Here is a 20,411-nt window from a genome sequence, read left to right as displayed (position 1 = left end):
TGACCTAGTCGCTGAAGAGAAATGAAATTGAGCAGAGGTGCTAGGTGGCATCAACCTGGCTAGAAAGTCTGGGCTAAATCAAGCAAATAATAAGAATGTCTGTTACTGCCTTTTGCCTCTACACAACTCCTAGTTTTTGTCTCATGATACAAAGGCAGAGAACAGGAACTGACAAATAAGGGTTAAAGGTCAATTTTGAGCTCAATATTTGTTGCATACAAATATTTCTTCATTATAGCAATTAGTTGCCAAATATTGAGAGCCCTACCTATTATATGTTTGTATGGACAAAACACAAACTTGGAAGTCATTTTTCTCAGTTTCACACTCTGCTGAGTTAAGGTTTTTTGCCTTTGTAGGGCAGTTTTGTCTGGTGAGATCTTGTGGGGTGAGATCTTGTCCCATCCCTAATTAAAAAAAACTACTAAAATCTCCTTTTTATTGCAAAGAAAAAATATCAGTGATAAATACCAAGCCCCAAAATACAAGTCTACTAAGCCATAATGTTTTCATGGGGACAAGCAGATGATGGATCATTTCACCAGGAATGTTACTATATTTTCTGGGCTATTAGGTGCTCTGGATTATAAGGCGCACTGTCATTAAATGGTCTATTTTCGAACTTTTTCCAAAAATAAAATGCACCAGATTTTAAACGAAACACAACAGTTGGATGGCTCAGTGGGACTTTGTTTGGCACGTTCACGGTGACTCTGGGCTTTGTTCAGTTGTGGCGTGTAGGGAGGGTGCTGGATTGTCGGCGTGTTCGCAGTGACTCAGTTGTGGCTCAGAGCAGCACATTGGACTCGCTTTTTCGGTTCGTTCCTCCGTTCCGTTCCTCGTCCACGTGGAGTGATGAGTGTGTCTGCGGGTGTTTTTCGCTGTGCGGTCGCTGTCTGCTCCGTGTGTGTTTGCGTGCACTGCAGGTGGTGAGGCTGACACCTGAGTGGATTCGTGTATAGGGCGCTCTGGATTGTGGGGCGCACAATCGTTTTTTGATGGGGTTGGAGGCTTAAGCGCGCGCCTAATAGCCCGGAAAATACAGTACACAGTGCATCTTTAACTTTCCGAGCCTTGCATAGCGCGGACTAGCCTGGACCAACTGTTCTATTCTCAGAAAGTTTCACTGCACGACATGAATCTATTTTTTACAAAGCGGTGACAGTTTATCTGAGTAATAAACCACAAATTCTTCCGTAGCACAGAGCCCACTGTTTAGCATCGCCTCTGGACACAAACGATCGCACCTGAGTAACTCCCGAGCTGTGAAAAACAACCTTTAACAGCGTAAACAGAAGGACATAAACATACTTTGACTAGGATTAAGCTAAATGCTAACAGGCTCAGGGCGTGTTCCTCCCTCCTGGTAAACACTGGAGGTCCTTTGTGTCCACAGGATTACACCGCACCGCCATTACCGCGCATTACAAATGAGAACGCTTCTGTGGAGTGGAAACAAAACCATCTCACGTTACACTACTAATCACTTACTAATCACGGTAAATAGGTCATACTAAAACTTAAATCAGGCTTGGTAAAATTCTAACAAAATTGATTAAAGGGACTAAATTAACTAGAGAAATATGTACATTTATTTATGGAAGAAAATTGGTTTCATCACATTTTGAATTTTAATGCCACTGAATTTCTCACGCACTCTGAAAAAAACTATTATTTTTTATTCTGAATGTCAGTTAATGAGGTTTTAAGTGCTCATATTCAAAGTGGCAATTAAATAAATAACCTTTTAAACATTCAGCACAAATATTTTCAAGCCCTCAAATTCAACAGTCTAAATTCGCCGTGAAAAAATTTGCGGCAAAGATTTTTATTTTGAATTTGAAACCTCTTGTAAAAGAACACTTGAAATTTCATCAACTAAAATTCAGAATTCAGACTCAAAGTGAGAAATTCAGCAGTATTTAAAATTCAGAATCCAATGGAACAAATTATCTTCCATAATTTATTCTCCAGTTTGCAAGACACTCCTGACTTTTAACTTTTCTACTAAAAGTTAAAAAACAACAACTACTGAAATACAAAAAACATGTTCTAAATTTAAAATTGGTAAACAATATTAGCCAAGATATTCTCCCTTTAATTACGCAACTATATAACTTTTATGTTGTTGGATCCACCATCTGCTTGTCTCCATGGAGATATTGCTTTGCCTGGAATGTTCCACAATATGGCATTAAAGATATCCATGTTGCAAAGTTTCAAAGTTGCACAATACTTAAAACAATACTTAAAGATGCATTGTGTAACTTTTCTGGTGTTTCTTTGTCTGGAATGTTTCACAGTATGGAATTAAGTAAGTATTCTATCTTCACAGAGACCAAACTAGATCGTGTTACGGGTCAGATCTGTGGGGAGGTGACCCCACTCACAGTCAGAATACCTGTTTTCGAGGTATTTTTGAGCTATAAAACCATCTGTAATTGAATAAATGTAAGGTAGAGCTGTTTAATGACATACTGTGGAACATTCCAGGCAGATCATTGACAATGCTTGCCTTAAAAAAAAGATCTGTTTTGTAACCTCATTCTCTCCACCAGAAAAGTTACATAGTGCACCTTTAAAACCTTTAACTCTTGGCAAATATTGTTAACCAATTTATTATCAAACGACCAATAGTTTTCCCATTTACCGGTTTCCAAATAGATACATCAGGATTTAAGTGGTGCCTTGGAAAAACGTTGTTTAGATATAAGATCAAATTAAAAATAAGCAACAATAGTATCAAGTAGGGATGGGACAAGATCTCATAAGGCAAGATCTCAGGAGACAAAAATCGCCAAAAGATCGTGCACACATGCGAAAAATGATCTTGCGAGATTGTTCTCCCATGCTTTTATATTTAGATTGGACAAAAATGGGTTAAGTGCTGGCTGCCGTACCAAAAAATAGTGCTACAATGACATCAACAATCATAAATGTTGAGGCCACAAGTATGACCTGAATCACAACATTGTTTCTTAGGAATAGGCGAGTTTCATTGTTGACAACAGTGCACGTTGCATGCTGGGAATTATTTTAGTCGGCAGCAAGAAACACTAATTCAACATGACGGACGGAGCGAGAAAGCACGTAAAGGGTATTGATCCCAGTTATTTATCCACTCTAACAGCAGAGGACCCAAGACCATTTGACCAGAAATTGGTCATAAGCATCGATGGAGCCAAATCACCCTTTTCAACCCCAAAAGGTGGACAAAAATTTCCGGTCAGTCAGAATTGCCAACTACCTAGACAAATATTCACTTCGGTGATATCCACAATGACTTGGTGGAAACTCCTGGAGCCATTCACAGCAGAAAAGATGAAAACCTCCAAGAGTCTGGATGTGTTGTTGAACTTGTTGGAGTCCACGGTTTGTTAGGATCTTCTACGTTTGCTCTGCGAATGTTTGAAAGTCGTTTAATTCACCGTTAGTGGTTCTTTTCACTCAGAATACGGAAAAGACATTTTCCTTCTTCCGTGCTTCTATTTGTGCATCTGATAATGCAGCAGGAATTTACCATTATCGGGGATAAATACGCGAGGTTACGCACTGTGTTTGACCGCTATCCTGTTTCTTGCCTCCGACCAAAATATTTCCCAGCATGCAACGCGGGCTTTTAATAACAATGACATCAGCTGAAACTCGCCTATTGTCTCGTCTTGTCTCGTTCTCGTGGACTCAATCTTGTTTCTCATCTCGTCTTGTGTAAATTGTCTCTCGTCCCACCCCACGTATCTAATAATGACTTCATTCACGATGAAATTTAATTATGGGTGTAATAGTGATCTGCAATTTTCTTGTCGTCAACAGGTAAGATTTGTATAAAACTATAATCGTCTGTCAACACAACATATCGTGGTCCATAAACTTACTAAGCAAAAATTAATGTACCTTTTTAATAGCAACATGACGCCTGAGTTGTCCTTGTATTTTGAAGTCTTGGGCAGCACTCACAAACCAAAATAATGCAGCGTTCTCCAGATCCAAGCCGCTCTGGACCAGTGACCCAGAGGCCTGCTTCTCTCCCATAAACTTACTTTTATATTCACAATGTTAAGATTCTTGGCCTGTGCAGTAATGGCAAACCCCACAAATCTCCAAAAATGGTCAGAAAGTTACGTCTCACAGTGGGAAGAGCAAAAATCCACTGTCAATAATAAATCAGTGACAGCGGAGTTTTAAACAGCAGGGCTCAGAGGATCTACGGTCACATGGTTTTGGAAGAACGGGGCTGCCCCATTCAGAACGCTGCATATTCATCAATTAGAGGGTGGAGGGTCTGCTACTGTCGCCATGGAGATGTTACTTCTTTGCCTGCAATGTTCCACAGTAGTGCATTAATCATATCTCCCTTGCATTTGTTCAATTACAAGCCTTTAAAAGCTCAAAAATACCTTAAAAAACATGAATTCTTACCATGTGCAGGCTTGCTTCTCCATAGATCTGATCGTTAACCTGTCTCCATTGTGATTACCAACTTTATTTCCATACTTTGGAATCATCTTGGGGTTGTGTTTTGTTTCATTTACACCAGGGGTCGTCAAACGAAGGCCCTATGAGGCAGTTCCCAAAAGTTGTCATTTTTTAAAATTATTTATTGTCTGCATCTTGTATTTTGTTGATTTTTTCAATTAAAAAATGATATTTACATTTACCGCCAAATTTGTTGCTGAATTTTCATCACCTGGAAAGCTTAAGATCAAACAGTGACAGTCAATGTACGCGCAGAGTTCTGTAGTGCAGTTAAAAACAGCAAAATGGCGAGTGTTAAAGTACAAAAACTTGACTCAGAGTGCAGAGTTTTCAAAGAACAGTGGACGACCGATTATTTTTTTGTTCAGTGTAAGGACCGTGCAGTTTCTCTGATATGTAAAGAAAATGTGACAGTTTTCAAAGAATATATTCTGCGTCGTCAGGGTGAAGCAATTCTGTTAAACGGCTGACCCGACCCTGGCCCCCATTACAGTCAGGACCCATAATGTGGCCCCCAGAAAAAAAAAGTTTGGTGACTCCTGATTTACACGTTTGCGTAATCCTGCATTATTTGAATTATGTTAACAGCTACATTTGATCTTTTGTTCAGCAGAGACTGGCAATTCAAGGGCTGAAATTATCTAAATGATTCTAGTGAAGTTGTGTGGAGTTTGAAAACACAGTGGAGCACTTCCTCTATTTCAGTGTTTTCAGTTTAAATAAAGAACTCAGTTTAAATGTGCAGGATTGTGTGTGAAACATGTGAATGAAACAAAACACAACTCCATGTCTGTTTTAGATGAGGAAACAACATTAAAACATAAAATAGTTTAATATGGGCCCTTTAACCTTAGAAATCTACTTCTATACCTACTTGTTTGTTTTATAGAGAGTCTAGACACTTCAATCCCCTTTTTACTTAAATTTGGACACGATTAGGGAAGCCTGGAGCACATATTCATTAAGCTGTGGTCCATAGACTTGATTGTTTCCGGAGAATGCAGAGGATAATGAAAATGTATGTGGATCACCATCTCCACAGTCAAACAGGGCTTTACCAGCAGCCTCCAATATATAACATCATGCATATAGATCGCATCATTAATACAGAACTCACAAGCGCCGACACAGCTCAGGTCCAGCAGTAGTTTACGTTCAAAAGCAGCTACAGTTTTCTGGCTGTGGAGACGTATTCATATTCTGCTTCCTGTTTAAAAAGGACAACTAAGGTAAAATAACTAACTAACTTGGCAACTAAGGGCCAATAACTGTCTAATAATAAGAAAATTATTTGGGACATCACACATCACAATATATTATAATAACAAAGAGTACAAAATATATAAAAATGGTAGTAATAAATTCTAAATAAATAGCAAAAACAATAGCAAGAGACCGGTGTCAAATAATGCATAATTATATAAATGTACAAGTCAAAATAAAAAGAAAAATAAGTAATACAAATCTCAACTACATGCAAGTAGGGGGTAACGATAAACAAAATACTGTGATATTTTATCGTCAAAAGTCTCACAATAACATCGTGGACCATCACAATATATCGAGTCACAAGTTTCTTTGATTAAATTCATTGTTATGGTGCAGCAATAGCTAAATAAACAGGGAACTACATTGACCATGATCCTTTGCTCCATTTTGGCGCAAACTACATGATGAAATAACAGTTCTAAACACTTAAACACTGAGTTTTGTCAAGGAATTTTAAGAGGCCAAAGTAGCATATTCACAATTTTGTTTGCCCCAACAAACTATTGCAATAAATACTGTACCGTGAGATGTATATTGTGAAAATATCGTACCGTGAGATTTAGATATTTTCACATATATACACACAAGAGGTCATAATAATGTCTCTAACTTGGTTGATTTGGTTTACTAAATTTACTATAGTAGTCAAGGGTTAGTTGGTGGTTCGCAAAAGCCAGAATCGCAATTTGAAGCAAAGGCTGCAAGTCACAAATAACAAACTTTCCTTCTTACACTGCATAAAAACTGCTAACTCTGTAGTTAAGATCTGTAAACATGTTCTGAAATGTGATTCTTGTATTAGTTTGTCAGTTCAGATTTCTTTACTTTGTTCTGTCAATTCTGCTTTTCATGACTTTTGAATATTTACTGGTTTAGTCTAGGATTGTCCCAATACTGGTCTCGACAAAAGGTCCGATAATGCACATTTTTCAGGTATCAGTATCGCCGAGTGCTCAGACCAATTCACCGATCCAAAGTAGAAAAGTAAAAGTGCTTAAGTCTGCACTTCCAATATCAAGACCATTATACATTTGACTAATACTTTAGTCCTCAAAATCTCTTCAGCCTTTTAGTAGATTTATAGTTTGGTCTGTATCATTACAAAAGTCTTATTCTACATCACACTAAGTAGTATTGGCAAGCGCACCAAGGCCAAATATTGGTATTGGACAGTTGGACTTTTAAAAAAGTACTGGAACAGCACTAGTTTAGTCCCCGAAGCAGCCTTTCACCCGGGGCCCCTCAGAGCCCGACGCGTCCTTGCAGCTGATCTGTGCAGTTTGTCATTGACGCCGTGGGGCTGTGGATCATTGCTCAGGAGATAGGCTCAGAAATGAGGGCCCTTCGCGTTCATCACTCAACGAGAATCCAATGAATCGCGTGTCAGGTCCGCGCGGCGTGCCGAGAAAAGCGGCGCGGAGCTGCTCTGCTTGTTTTCGGGAGCCGGGACATCAGTATCGGTAATGAGGCTTCAAAAGATGAGGGAGGAAGATGCGTGAAATGAAGTCTGCGGTACGTGTCTGTGTTTTTGGAAAATACTGTCATAAGTTTTCTAGCTGCTGCTTTCATGTAGAGTCAAAACAAAACAGGTGAAGTACAACAGAGTCTAAGGTAATTGGAGATGTTGTTTCCTCATTAAAAACAGACGTGGAGTTGTGTTTTGTTTCATTCACACATGTTTAAACACACAAACCCTGCAGATTTAGGCTGAGTTCTTCTCTCAAACAGAAAACACTCCATGCTCCACCTTGTGATGTTGAGTGGTTAATACAGGAAGTGCTCCACAGTGTTTTTAAACTCCATACACCTTAAGTACTAAAGGGTGATTCAAACACATGCGAATGAAACAAAACATAACTCCAGGTCTGTTTTTTTGCTGAGGTAACAGCATTCTAACATGTCTTAAAGCTCACAAGAGTCAGTTTTGCGTAATATAGAACCTTTAAAGTTTTACCTTTATCCAACACAGGCCGATATGGTTTTTTGGCTGACATTTAGAAACACATTTGAGAAGAGCGCACTGCACAAAATGTGACTATACACAACTCTCTCAGGGGTTTGCAGTGAAACAGGATTGCGGATCTGTTTGTGGCAATCTCAGATCACTTAAAGGTTGTATGGAGGATTTTTTTTTTGTTTCAAATTGTCAATGATAGCATTATAGAGATGCAGTAGCCTTGTAATTATGATGACCAAAAAAAAGAGAATAAAAATTCATCAACTCTGGACGTGGTGGGGCTAAACATTTGCCAATAGATAACGACACTGCCTCGTTATCTGTGAGCTGACAGGCTGTCAATCAATCTCCCTACGTTTCTAGCGTAACTGACTTGCCTGCGCGCCGCCGGTACGTGGTTTACGTACGCCTGTCACGCAGTCCACAGACGCAAGACGCACAGACGCTGTTTACTCCACCAACGCAACAGTTCTTAGCGGCTTTTTTTGACCTATATCTTCCTCGCAGTTTGCACAAAGTTTGTTGCAATGGCGACAAGAATCCAGGAGCAGTTAGCCGCAAAAGAAAGTCCATTTTTGAGGTCGCTGAAAGAAGAAGACAAGGGGAAAAGCAGCGAAGCCAAACTAAGGTGATTCTTGTAGATTCATTCCAGCGATGGCGCGACTGAAGCAGACGCAGGGTCTAAAGACTGACGCACTGGTCCACAAATTACTCCTGGACAGGTCACTTCTGCTTATTATGAAAACGTACTTTATTTCCAAGAGCTAGACAAACGTTTTTCAGGACACGAAAGCGATATCCTATGTCTGAAAACGTAATTTTCAAGGCAAAGAAAGAGTCCGCTTGCTGCTGCGTGTTGTAGCTAGTTCATTCGCACTGAATCTCCGCGCACCCCTTCTCTGCATCCCTTCCTGCTCCTCTTCCCCGCTGCTCCTCACTTCTCCGGGCACGGAATCTCCGTGCACCGCTCCCTCTCCTCTCCTCTCTCCTCTCTCCTCTCCCTGCTCCCTGCTCCTCGCTTCTTGTCTGCGCACGAAATGTCCGCGCACCCGCTCCCCCCCGCTCCTCACTTCTCCGTCTTGTCTAACCAACACTGTAGTTAGTTGTTTACAAGTCATGTGCAGCTCACCGGCTGTAAACAAACCTGTTTCTGGCGTAAGAAGGAGGCGGGAGGAGGCGTTTCTACGTAGGGAGCTGTAGGGGAGGGGGGGTGGTTTCACGCATGCGCAACATTTGAAAAAGGACAAACAGTCGCTGGATTTCTCGTTCCTTGGAAAATCCTCTATACAACCTTTAAGTTGGTGAAAACTGGCCTTATATAAAATATCGTCCGAGTATTGATTGCTGTAGTTTCTAAATAATCTGTATTCGCTCTGAAAAAACATACTGGGTGATTGTAAAAGCAGGTGTTTGAATAAAAAGTAAATGTGACTGAATTATTTTCACAAAGGTCCGATTTTGTGCCGTCTTTTGTCTGTTTTCAAATCATAAACTTTTCTTCAGCAGAGCATTTTCTAATACTAATATTGGTAAAACCCACAGACCAGGGCTGAAAAAAATTGTGATTTTTCCGGCAGATATTATGATTTCAATTTCATCCACAATTTTTTTTCAAATCAAGTTTCAGTGTATATGAACATTTGCAAACATCACATAAACTTACATCATACCCGAGTCCTGCACCGACGATTTGACGCTGGACCGTGAAGCCCAGTTTACGCAGACAATAAGGGCTGTGATTGCTCCTCTCTACCACCACTCTGCACAAATTTAATGTACTCCACTTTCCTTTACATAATATACATCGAGTAATAATGTGTTTAATGCAGCTTTGGAACAATTGTTTCCATTTTACAGAAACAAAACTTAAAATCACATGGCTCATTTGTATAAATTATAAGAGCTGAAAAAACAGCACTTTCCTTGTGCTGCTGATACGGTCAAGTTCTGTCGGACTAAAGGACTCGACTCAGTGGAATATGAGTGTTCCTTGTGTGACAGAGGATGTGCTGATGATGGTGAGTCTGTTCTGCACTTCTGTCGCGTTGGAGATAGTTTTTGTTAAACTTTACACGAACAACAGGTTTAAATTCTAGCCTCCTAGCTTTGTTTTAGTGAATTACTTCGTGGTGCATAGACCTCGACACAAACCCATAAATCAAAAACGACGGCGACAAGGCGACGGCGGCAGTGTGTGTTGAGTCGACGCAGAACTAAACTTCAGCCTTAAATTGGGCTCTGCAAAAAAAACGCGGCTTTGACTCTCCCAAAATCTGAGTCCAAAATGATAGATCGTTCAACCTTACCACAGACTGTATAAAAAAATTGGACTATGGGAGTGTGACGTCACCCATAGCGTTCAGCTCCAGTCAAATGAAGCTCACTGAGGCTGGCAGATATAGGAATGAATTTGGAGCAAGGTCAATATTAGGAACAAGAATTTATTTATTTCATGTAGAGAGGGTTAATACTAGGGGTGTGCAAAAATATTGAAATATCGATATATCGTATGGTTTAATGTGATGACACAGTATCGATATTGTGGGCTGCTGTATCGATATATCGCCAAGAGTATTTTTTACTACATTATATTGTTACAGTGCTACAGTTTTGTTGCTTGTTTAGAGGAAGTAAACTTGTTCATGCGACACATTTGACATTTTCATGATTTTGATGACTAAAATGGCTGTTTCCTGTTAACTTTGCACAAGAGGTGGTTTAACAAAGACTTTTAGTATCATGGACGATTTAGCCATTATTTTCTATTAAACTGTATCGAATTGATTTGAAATATATCGTACTGAATTGAAAGTGGAATGTATCGAGGTCTGTATCGTATCGTGGCCTATGTATCGAGGTCTGTATCGTATCGTGGCCTATGTATCGAGGTCTGTATCGTATCGTGGCCTATGTATCGAGGTCTGTATCGTATCGTGGCCTATGTATCGAGGTCTGTATCGTATCGTTAAACGTATCGAGGTCTGTATCGTATCGTGGCCTACGTATCGAGGTCTGTATCGTATCGTGGCGTATCGAGGTCTGTATCGTATCGTGGCCTACGTATCGAGGTCTGTATCGTATCGTGGCCTACGTATCGAGGTCTGTATCGTATCGTGGCCTATGTATCGAGGTCTGTATCGTATCGTGGCCTATGTATCGAGGTCTGTATCGTATCGTGGCCTATGTATCGAGGTCTGTATCGTATCGTGGCCTATGTATCGAGGTCTGTATCGTATCGTGGCCTATGTATCGAGGTCTGTATCGTATCGTGCCTATGTATGTATCTATGTATCGAGGTCTGTATCGTATCGTGGCCTATGTATCGAGGTCTGTATCGTATCGTGGCCTATGTATCGAGGTCTGTATCGTATCGTGGCCTATGTATCGAGGTCTGTATCGTATCGTGGACTATGTATCGAGGTCTGTATTGTATCGTCAATTTCTTAATGATACCCAGCCCTAGTTAATACGAACATTTTAAGACCAAAAGGATGAAGCTCAATTCTCAAATGTAAAGTCAACTGGAGCCAGAGTCGATAGAACCAGAAGTGCCCCCATGTTCACTTCCTGTTTGAAATACAGCGACTAACGGGTTAGCTACGTCCATTTATACATGTATACAGTCTAAGATACAACAACCCTAACATCTCATTGTTTTTCTCTATCCGTTTAAGTCTCGCTTTTTAAAACACATTTGACCATTTGCAGTCTGTCTTACCAGATGGTCCGTTTCATGGGACAATACTGAACACAGCTTTGGACAAAATGTTTGCAAATGATTGTTTCTTTCAACGTAATTTAATTCAGAACTTACCAGAAACCAATTCACTCACAAGACATACAAGAGCAGTTTTTCTTTTCAAACCTCCACCTGCCTGAGTACAATAGATACAGGAAACCACTCGATCGCCACTGCCCCATTGACTGAGACGAGCGGCTAACATTCAAATGCATTAGGCCACAGAGATAGGCTTAATGACATTATAAAGACACAAATCTGTACTGGATCTGACAGCCGCACCAGATAAGGCAGTTTGGGGATATTGATTGGGCTAATTTCAGCTACATTTGCGTCAATTTTAAGAACAAACAAAGTGGGAAGCAAAAATCAATATGAGTCCATACTACTCAAAACACATGGTCTTGTTTTCATTTCATTACAGCAGGATTGCAAAGGCTAAAGCCACAAACGTTTGTATATTTTGAGCGGCTAAATGAATGCAAACAGACCAAGCAAACACCATATCTTGTAGAAGGCGCTTTTCTTGTATTACAAAATGTTCAACAAGTTTAAAGGTGCATTGGGTAACTTTTCTGGTGGAGGGTCCGTCAAATGCTTTTCTTCATGGAGATGTTATCGTTTTGTCTGGAAGGTTTCACAGTATGGTGTTAAACCTTTCTAGATTCAAGGAGACCAAACCAGACCAAGTTATAGGTCAGGGGTCTCATTTATAGTATATCAAGTGTGCGTACATATAAAAATATCATGTACGTGACTTTCCACATTGTGTTTGTGATCTGTAAAAACACAACTGTACATGAAAATGAGCTGTCTGGTCCAAAAATTATGAACTTTGGATTGAGATGAAACAGAAGGCAAGAAGTGAACAAGTTTGTGGAAGTTTGAAGAAGTTAGTATTTTTGAATTCTACGTAAATTTTACAAATAAGACCCCAGATCTGTGGAGTCAAAATGCCTGTTTTTCTAGGTATTTTTGAGCTATAAAACCACCTGTAACTGAATAAATGTAAAGTCGAGCTGTTTGTTGCATCGTTTCCCAAAGACTGGGTTGCGACGTTCAGGTTGGTTGCAAGAGATTTTTTTTTGGGGGGGGGGGTCACCTTGTCACGATCTGCATGTAGGTCTGCAATATATTTTTGTTCTAATATTGGTGGTTCAATTGAATGCTGATAAAAAGAAAAAGAAATGGGCATTTAAAGTCCAAATAGGCGACTTATGGATCCTTTTATTGCTGCTTCAATGACTGTTTTTCATTGTTTCAAACTTAAGTAATACTAATTGTTCAGAGAGACACGATCACTCAGTTAATAATAAAAGGTTTTGTAAGGATTTTCGGTCCAAAATGATAGACCGTTCAGCCCTACCACAGACTGTATAAAGAAGTGGACTAAGGGACTGTGACGTCACTCATAGCGTTCGGCTCCAGTCAAATGAAGCTCACAAGGCTTGCAGTTATAGGTGCGAATTTAGAGCCAGGTCAATATTAGGAACAAGAATTTATTTATTTCATGTAGAAAGGGTTAATATGAACATTTTAAGACTATAATGACGAAGCTCAATTCTCCAATGTAAAGTCAACTGGAGTCAATGGAACCAGAAGCGCCACCATGTTTACTTCCTGTTTGAAACATGGCGACAAGCGGTTTAGCCATTTCCATTTATATATACAGTCTAAGGTCCCAAACACAGCCCATTGTTTTCTCTGTCCCTTTAAGTCTGACTTAAAAAAAAAAAAAAAAAAAAAAGTGGATTGTTTTATCGCTGGTTCAATAATTGTTTCTCATTGTTTTAAACTTTAAACTAATTGTTCAGAGACACAATCACTCAGTCAACAATAAAATATCCTCATTAATGTTCAGTAATGCTCAAATCCACCTTTATTTTGTGATTTACGAATAATGTCTATTGACTTGGTTCACGAAGGTTTGTGACTGTTAAAAAAGTTTGGGAAACACTGGTTTAATGTCATACTGTGGAATATTCTAAGCAGAGCAATGACATCTCCATAGAAACAAGCAGGTGACGGACCCCTAACCAAAGAGTTACACAGTGCACCTTTAAAATAATCATTGCTTTAATACAAATTAGCATTTTCTGACCTTTATTAAAATTGGTAGCGCTGCTCATTGGTCATTTTAGATTCTGTGAAAATTATTCTTTTCCAAATGGAGGTAAGAGCAAATATTTGAGGACACATTTACTTTAATAATTTTGAAGGAATTGCCGAAAGAAAAATCCACAAATGTCGAACTTAATAAATTTTTCATGTATTACCGAAGCAGAACTCTTCCTTTTTCAGCCACACTTGAAAATCTGACTCCTTTTGCCTGTCTCCATCTTAATTAAACTATTAAAGGTGCACTGTGTAACTTTCCTGGTGAAGAGTAAGCCACTTATTTGTATCCATTAGGGATGGGCATTCAATTAAATTTTCTTAATCGATCGCCGGGAGTATTAACGAATCGATTATCGATTAATCATTAATGTTTTTATATTAAAATGATCATCATTATTATTACTATCTGCACTACTAATCTGCATAAATAAATTCAACTTTACAACATATAAACATAACCACTCTAGAGCCACATCAGCATTAGAATGTGTTTAATGCAGCTTTGTGCAAGTCTCACAGAAACAAAACTTAAAACTGCATCGCTAATTTACACAAACTAAGCAAAGAAAAAAATCAGCTGTTGTGCACTGATGCGGTCAACTTCTGTTGAACTAAAGGACACGACTCAGTGGAATAGGTTAGGGTGACCATATTTCTGGGAGGTGGGAGGTGGGGCCTCATCATCGACATTGAGCTACTCTCACCTGGCAAAGTTTTTTTATATTTTTCGGTCCCCACTGGACACCGAAACATGTGCTGCTTTGTACATTGTGCACCCACTCCCACTTGTCTCCACCAGGACGGAAAGCAGGGAATTTCTTGTACAAGTCATCGTTAAGTGCACTTTACACTTTGGCATGCTGCTCGCTCCTTCTGAGTTACAGAGAGCTACGAGACACGCTCAGTTTAATGGCCCAATGAAACGTAATGAAAACACGGACATTTGCATCACTTTATTAAAAAAAGGCTAGGACAGGACGTGGAAAACGGACATGTCCAGGGAAAAATGGACGTTTGCCCACCCTACGCAACGCACAGCGACCTACATTCGGTTTGTCATTTAAAAATGAACATAATCGACAAAATTCTTAATGATCAATTATCGATTAATCCACTAATCATGTCCATCCCTAGTATCCATGGAGATGTAATTGCTGAATGTTCCACAGTTTTGCATTAAACCTTTCTTTCTTGATAGAGATAGACAGTTTAATAGTGTTAGGTAATGTGACAAGTCAGATATGTGGAGAGGCGAGCCCGCTCACAGTAAGAATGTGAGTTTGTTCAAAGTGTTCAAGTTGAATTCCATCCTGTCAACCGTAACTGAAAAATCCATAACATCTCCATAGCAACACCCTGGAAAAGTCACATAGTGCACCTTTAAACACTTATATAATGACATGCCTTCAACCAAACCTCAGCAATAATTAGAACCAATCATGTGTAGTATATGAGTAAAAAAAACACAGCCGACTCACCAGATCAGCATCAATAGCGTTCAGTGGGAGAAGCTCATGTCTTGTCCTGTGAAGATAAAATACATAGAGCACCATAAGAGCAGGCAGGACCGACTTAAAGGGAAAACCCACAGCTCCCGTTTATCTCCTCCCTCTCCCTATAGCGCTTTTATCTGTCTGCTACTCCTCCATGCACCTGGAGAGTGACTGACAGCTCTTTTCAAGACTGCTGTGTTAAAAGGACTGATTTTTTTGCATGTAAAATTGGTCTTATCCCAGTTCTAGGATGCACCGATACGATACTAGTATTGGATATCAGCGCCGATCCAGGAAATCTGACAAAATCGGGTACTGGCCCCATAATATTGGTGCAGCTGATTTCCTTTTTGGACCTTTAATTGGATGTGATAAGACTATTTACAGGCTGTTTTCATCCTAGAACGTCTCATAATCTTTGAACTTTAATTCACGCAAACCTGTTCTGTAGTTACTTGGATCCATTTTGTGAGTTAACTGTGTTTTTTTTTTTTTTTTTTGGGGGGGGAAAAGTCAATCTTCATGCCTACACTTGTATCAATTAATCGGGCATGAGAAGATATTGAAGTACTGATATCAGTATTAGAGCTGAAAAAGCTGGATGGGTGCTTTTTATTTATTTATTTATTTATTGTAGTACTTTTTATTATCCCTGTAGGGAAATTCAGCTCTGCATATCACCCATCCTTTCAGAAGCAGCGGACAGTAGGGCTGGGTATCATTAAGAAGTTGTCGATACGATACCAACCTCAATACATAGGCCACGATACTATATGCTTTCGATTCGACAGGATTCGTTACAGTATATTTCACATTGATTCGATATGGTTCAGTGTAAAAAAGGCTAACTCATGGCTGTTATACTAAAAGTTTACACAAAATAATTTAGTAAAATATACCAAAAATTACTCTTGCCGATATATCGATACAGCAGTCCACGGTATCAATACTGTATCATCACATTAAACTAGGAGTGTGCAAAAATATTGAAATATCGATATATCGCATCGTTTAATGAAATGATACAGTATTGATATATCGTGGACTGCTGTATCGATATATCGTCAAGAGTATTTTTTGGTATATTTTACTAAATTATTTTGTGTAAGAGCTACAGAAGTGTTGACATTTTCACAATTTTGATGAGTAAAATTGGTGTTTTTCAAATTAACTTTGCACAAACTTAGTAAACTTTTAGTATAACAGCCATGAGTTAGCCTTTTTTACACTGAACATATCGAATCAATGTGAAATATATTGTAGCGAATCCTGTCGAATCGAAAGCTCACTGTATCGCAAGCGTATCGTATCGTGGCCCATGTCTCGAGGTTTGTATCGCATCGACAACTTCTTAATGATACTCAGCCCTACATTAAACGATACGATATATCGATATTTCCATATTTTTGCACACCCCGAGTGGACAGCACATGAGAAGCGGGGACCCATCTTCATGATCTTGTTGCGAGGCTTGGTCAGGACCTCAGCTGGAGGATTTAACATATGTAGCATGTTTAGGGTTGATGGAGGAAACTGAAGCGCCCGGAGGAAACCCACCCAGACACGGGCAGAACATGCAAACTCCACACAGAAAGGCCTGGATGTTCTGGGGATCCAACCTGGAACCTGTAAATAGTGTTGGGAAGGTTACTTTTAAAATGTATTCCCCTACAGATTACAGATTACATACCCCAAAATGTAGTTTGTAACGTACTCCATTAAATTACTTAAAGTGAGTAATGTAATCTGAATACTTTGGATTACTTGATATTGTCATGCTTTTGAAAACGACATGAATGTAGCAAACGCATCCTGATAGAGAAATTATTTTTACATGAGATCACTGCTGCCTTCAATTATGTCCACCTTCTGTTAAGTGTCATATTGTTTAGTCCTGGTTTTAGTCCTGGTTTAGTCCTGGTTTAGTCCTGCTTTTAGACCTGGTTTGAGTCCTAGTTTAGTCTTAGTTTAGTCCTGCTTTAGTCCTGCTTTTAGACCTGGTTTAGTCCTGCTTTTAGACCTGGTTTAGTCCTGCTTTTAGATCTGGTTTAGTCCTGGTTTTAGATCTGGTTTAGTCCTGCTTTAGTCCTGCTTTAGTCCTGCTTTTAGACCTGGTTTAGTCCTGCTTTTAGTTTAGTCTGCTTTTGACCTGTTTAGTCCTGCTTTAGTCCTGGTTTAGTCCTGGTTTTAGTCCTGCTTTAGTCCTGCTTTTAGTCCTGGTTCAGCCCAAAATGTGAAAACAGGAAAATACTGCCCTGTAATCCATTTATTTCAACAAAGTAACTGTAATCCAATTACCTCTCATTGAACCAGTAACTGTAACCGAATACAGGACAATACATAATTTGTACTCTGATTACGTAACTCCGGTACATGTAATCTGTTACTCCCCAGCACTGGCTGTAAGAGGTGAGTGCAAGTCATTCAGCCACCGTGCCACCTCAAAAAAAAAAAAAGTGTTTTATTGTCTGGGAATCAGGAAGTGCACACTTAGCATACTAGTTGTTGTTAGCATTACCATCCTGGTCTCAGAGAGTTGTGAAAGCACATATAAACTCATCACGGTGAATACTTAGGACGCTCTGAATGCGTATGGTAAGTGACTGCAAATCGTGTAAAATAAACTAATTGTTTTTCATGTTTTAAAGGTGCACTGTGTAACTTTTCTGATTCTAGAGTCTGCTTGTCTCCATGGTGATGCTATTGCTTTACCTGAGATGTTCTACAGTATGGCATTAAACAACTATATCTTGTATTTATTCAATTACAGATGTTTTTATTTCACAAAACTACCACAAAAACATGAATTATTATTGTGAGCAGGTTCACGTCTCCACAGATCTGACCTGTAACTTGACCTGGCGATGTGGCCTGCTCGTCTCCATGGAGATAGTTAAATTAAATGCTGTATTGTAGATCACTTTATGAAAAAACAACAACGTGGAGTCAAATTGTGCAGCCTCTACCAGAAAACTTACACAGTGCACCTTTAGGAATCAGATAGGCGCCTTTAAGGAACCGTAATAGCCCCATCAAAACAAAAGCAGCCAACTGGATAGAGAAGTAATCAAGACAGGAGCGTCCTAATTAAAATTAAAGAACGAAGAGAGATAAGAATAAATAAAGCAGGGAAGCGTGCCAGGTTTGACAACACTGGTGCGGGAGAGTTGAACCACAGAGCAGAGGGAGGGTGCCTACTTCCTACACGAGTCTCTGGTGGATTAAACTTTGACCTAAGAGAAATGCAGTATAATTCTGGCAAGTCCCAACGCGGTGAAAAAATAAAAGTGTGCGTACGTTCATATTTCAGTGTTTTTGGAAGGGGCCCCGGAATGAAGCAGGCCCCGAGTATGACATATTAAAAGCCAGTTTATTTGACCTGGGACTTCATCATTGCTGGTTAGAAGGTCATTATTCATTTTAAAAACACAGATGTTGCAGCACTAAATTAAAAATGAAAAAAACAAAAAACCCAAAAAAACATAAAAATATGAGCTTAAAAATAATCTACATAAGTGCTTGTAAAAAATATATGAAATGAAAATATGTTTAAACTATAGGCGGTATAAAGAAGAGGACTAAAGGAGTGCGACGTCATCCATTGCGTTCAGCTCCAGTCAAATGAAGCTCATCGAGGCGGCAGTTACCATATCAGGAATAGGAATTTATATACAGACAAAATAGAAAAATAAAAATGACAGGATCACATATTACACATATTAATTGTATTAAAGCAGGGGTCTTCAAATTTTTCCTCTGGTGAGCTACTTTTACAAAACAAAAATGCCAGAGAGCTACTAATTATTTAATTTTTTCCATCTGGAGACAATGGGGGAGGGTAATTGGAGTGGGGTTTGGGGAATAAAAAAATGGGTCACATTATATTACTACTAATTGTTTTTCTCTGTGACATCTGCTTTATGTGCACAAAAAAAAAAACAACAAATAAAAAAAAGGTGATTCAGCACAATGGTATAAGGTTGGAGACTAGGCTAGGCTAGTGCATGTCAATGGCCATAGTTATCCTGCCACTAAAAACAGTCTTACAGTCGAAGTCTTACCCACTCCACAAAACACCGGAAACAAATCTATTATTACACCAGACTGTTGATGTAAATGTCTGTGTTGATAGAATAATTTTAGAAGTAAAACCAGCCTTGCAATTGAAGGATTTCTGTCTGAGCAGCAGCAGTGAGTTGTACTTCCTGATAGAAAACTTGGCAGCGGCGGACTGATATCACCTATAGAGACGTGCAAAAATATCAAAATATCGATATATCACATCGTTTAATGTGATGATATGGTATCGATTTTGTGGGCTGCTGTATCGATATATATCACCAAGAGTATTTTTGGGTACATTTTACTAAATTATTTTGTTAGAAAGTTACAGTTTTATTGTTTGTTCAGACAAAGGAAACTTGTTTATGAGACACATTTGACATTTTCACTGTTTTGGTGATTAAAATGTTTGTTTTTCATATGAACTTTGGACAAGAAGTGGTTTAACAAAGACTTTTAGTAGCACAGCCATCATTTAGCCTTTGTTTTTTATTGAACTGTATCGAATCGATTTGAAATATATCGTAACAATTCGAAGCGCACTGTATCGAGGTATGCATCGTATCGGCAACTTCTTAGTGATACCGGCCCTAATCACCAAGCACCTATCTTACCAGCAAAGGAAAATTCTGCTGCTGCTGAGAAAATAGTCCCTCAACATGCGAAGATTCATTCAATGCAAAGTTAGCTTCATTGCAAACATTATTCTGTCAACACATAATAGATTTGTTTCGGGTGTTTTGTGGAGTGAGTAAGACTGTTTTTAGTGGCAGGAAAACTATGGCCATTGACATGCACTAGTCTAGCACCAGTGACCTCTGCAAATACAAGGACTGGATGGAATATTTTAAAAAGTGTCTCCACACGTCTCCAACACTCTGGATCACTAGGAAATGAGGTCCTATGTCCAAAATTATAGCCTGTCCCTTTAAGTAACGTGACAAGTCAGATCTGTGGAGAGGCGACCCCACTCCACTCACAGTAAGAACGCATGTTTGTTCAAGGTATTTTGAGCATTAAAGACGCACTGTGTAACTTTTGTGGTGGAGGGTCTGTCAAATGCTTTTCTCCATGGAGATGTTATTACTTTGTCTGGAATGTTCCACAGTATGGTATTAAAGCTTTCTATCTTCATGGAGACCAAACCAGAACAAGTTACAGGTCAGATCTGTGGAAAGGCGACCCCGCTCACAGTCAGAATGTCTGTTTTTCTAAGTGTTTTTGAGCTATTAATCATCTGTAATTGAAAAAAAGTAAAGTAGAGCTGTTTAATGTCATATTGTGGAACATTCCAGGC

The 20,411-nt window shown here is 39.2% G+C and overlaps 1 protein-coding gene across 1 annotated transcript in view; it reads right to left on the bottom strand.

Moving 5' to 3' along the window:
- Positions 1-20,411, bottom strand: part of LOC110168276 (1-phosphatidylinositol 4,5-bisphosphate phosphodiesterase beta-4) — a 222,765-nt gene that overhangs the window by 192,269 nt on the left and 10,085 nt on the right. The window contains exon 2 of the mRNA XM_055149678.1: positions 15,038-15,083. The gene's annotated coding sequence lies outside the window, so the exon portion shown is untranslated. The remainder of the gene's footprint in view (positions 1-15,037; positions 15,084-20,411) is intronic.

The sequence above is a fragment of the Boleophthalmus pectinirostris genome, unplaced genomic scaffold (assembly GCF_026225935.1).
Source record: "Boleophthalmus pectinirostris isolate CB_2022bp ecotype Guang Dong unplaced genomic scaffold, ASM2622593v1 HiC_scaffold_13, whole genome shotgun sequence".
NCBI lineage: Eukaryota > Metazoa > Chordata > Actinopteri > Gobiiformes > Gobiidae > Boleophthalmus > Boleophthalmus pectinirostris.
The sequence above is the reverse complement of the archived record's forward strand: the minus strand, read 5'-3'. Positions and strand labels throughout refer to the sequence as shown.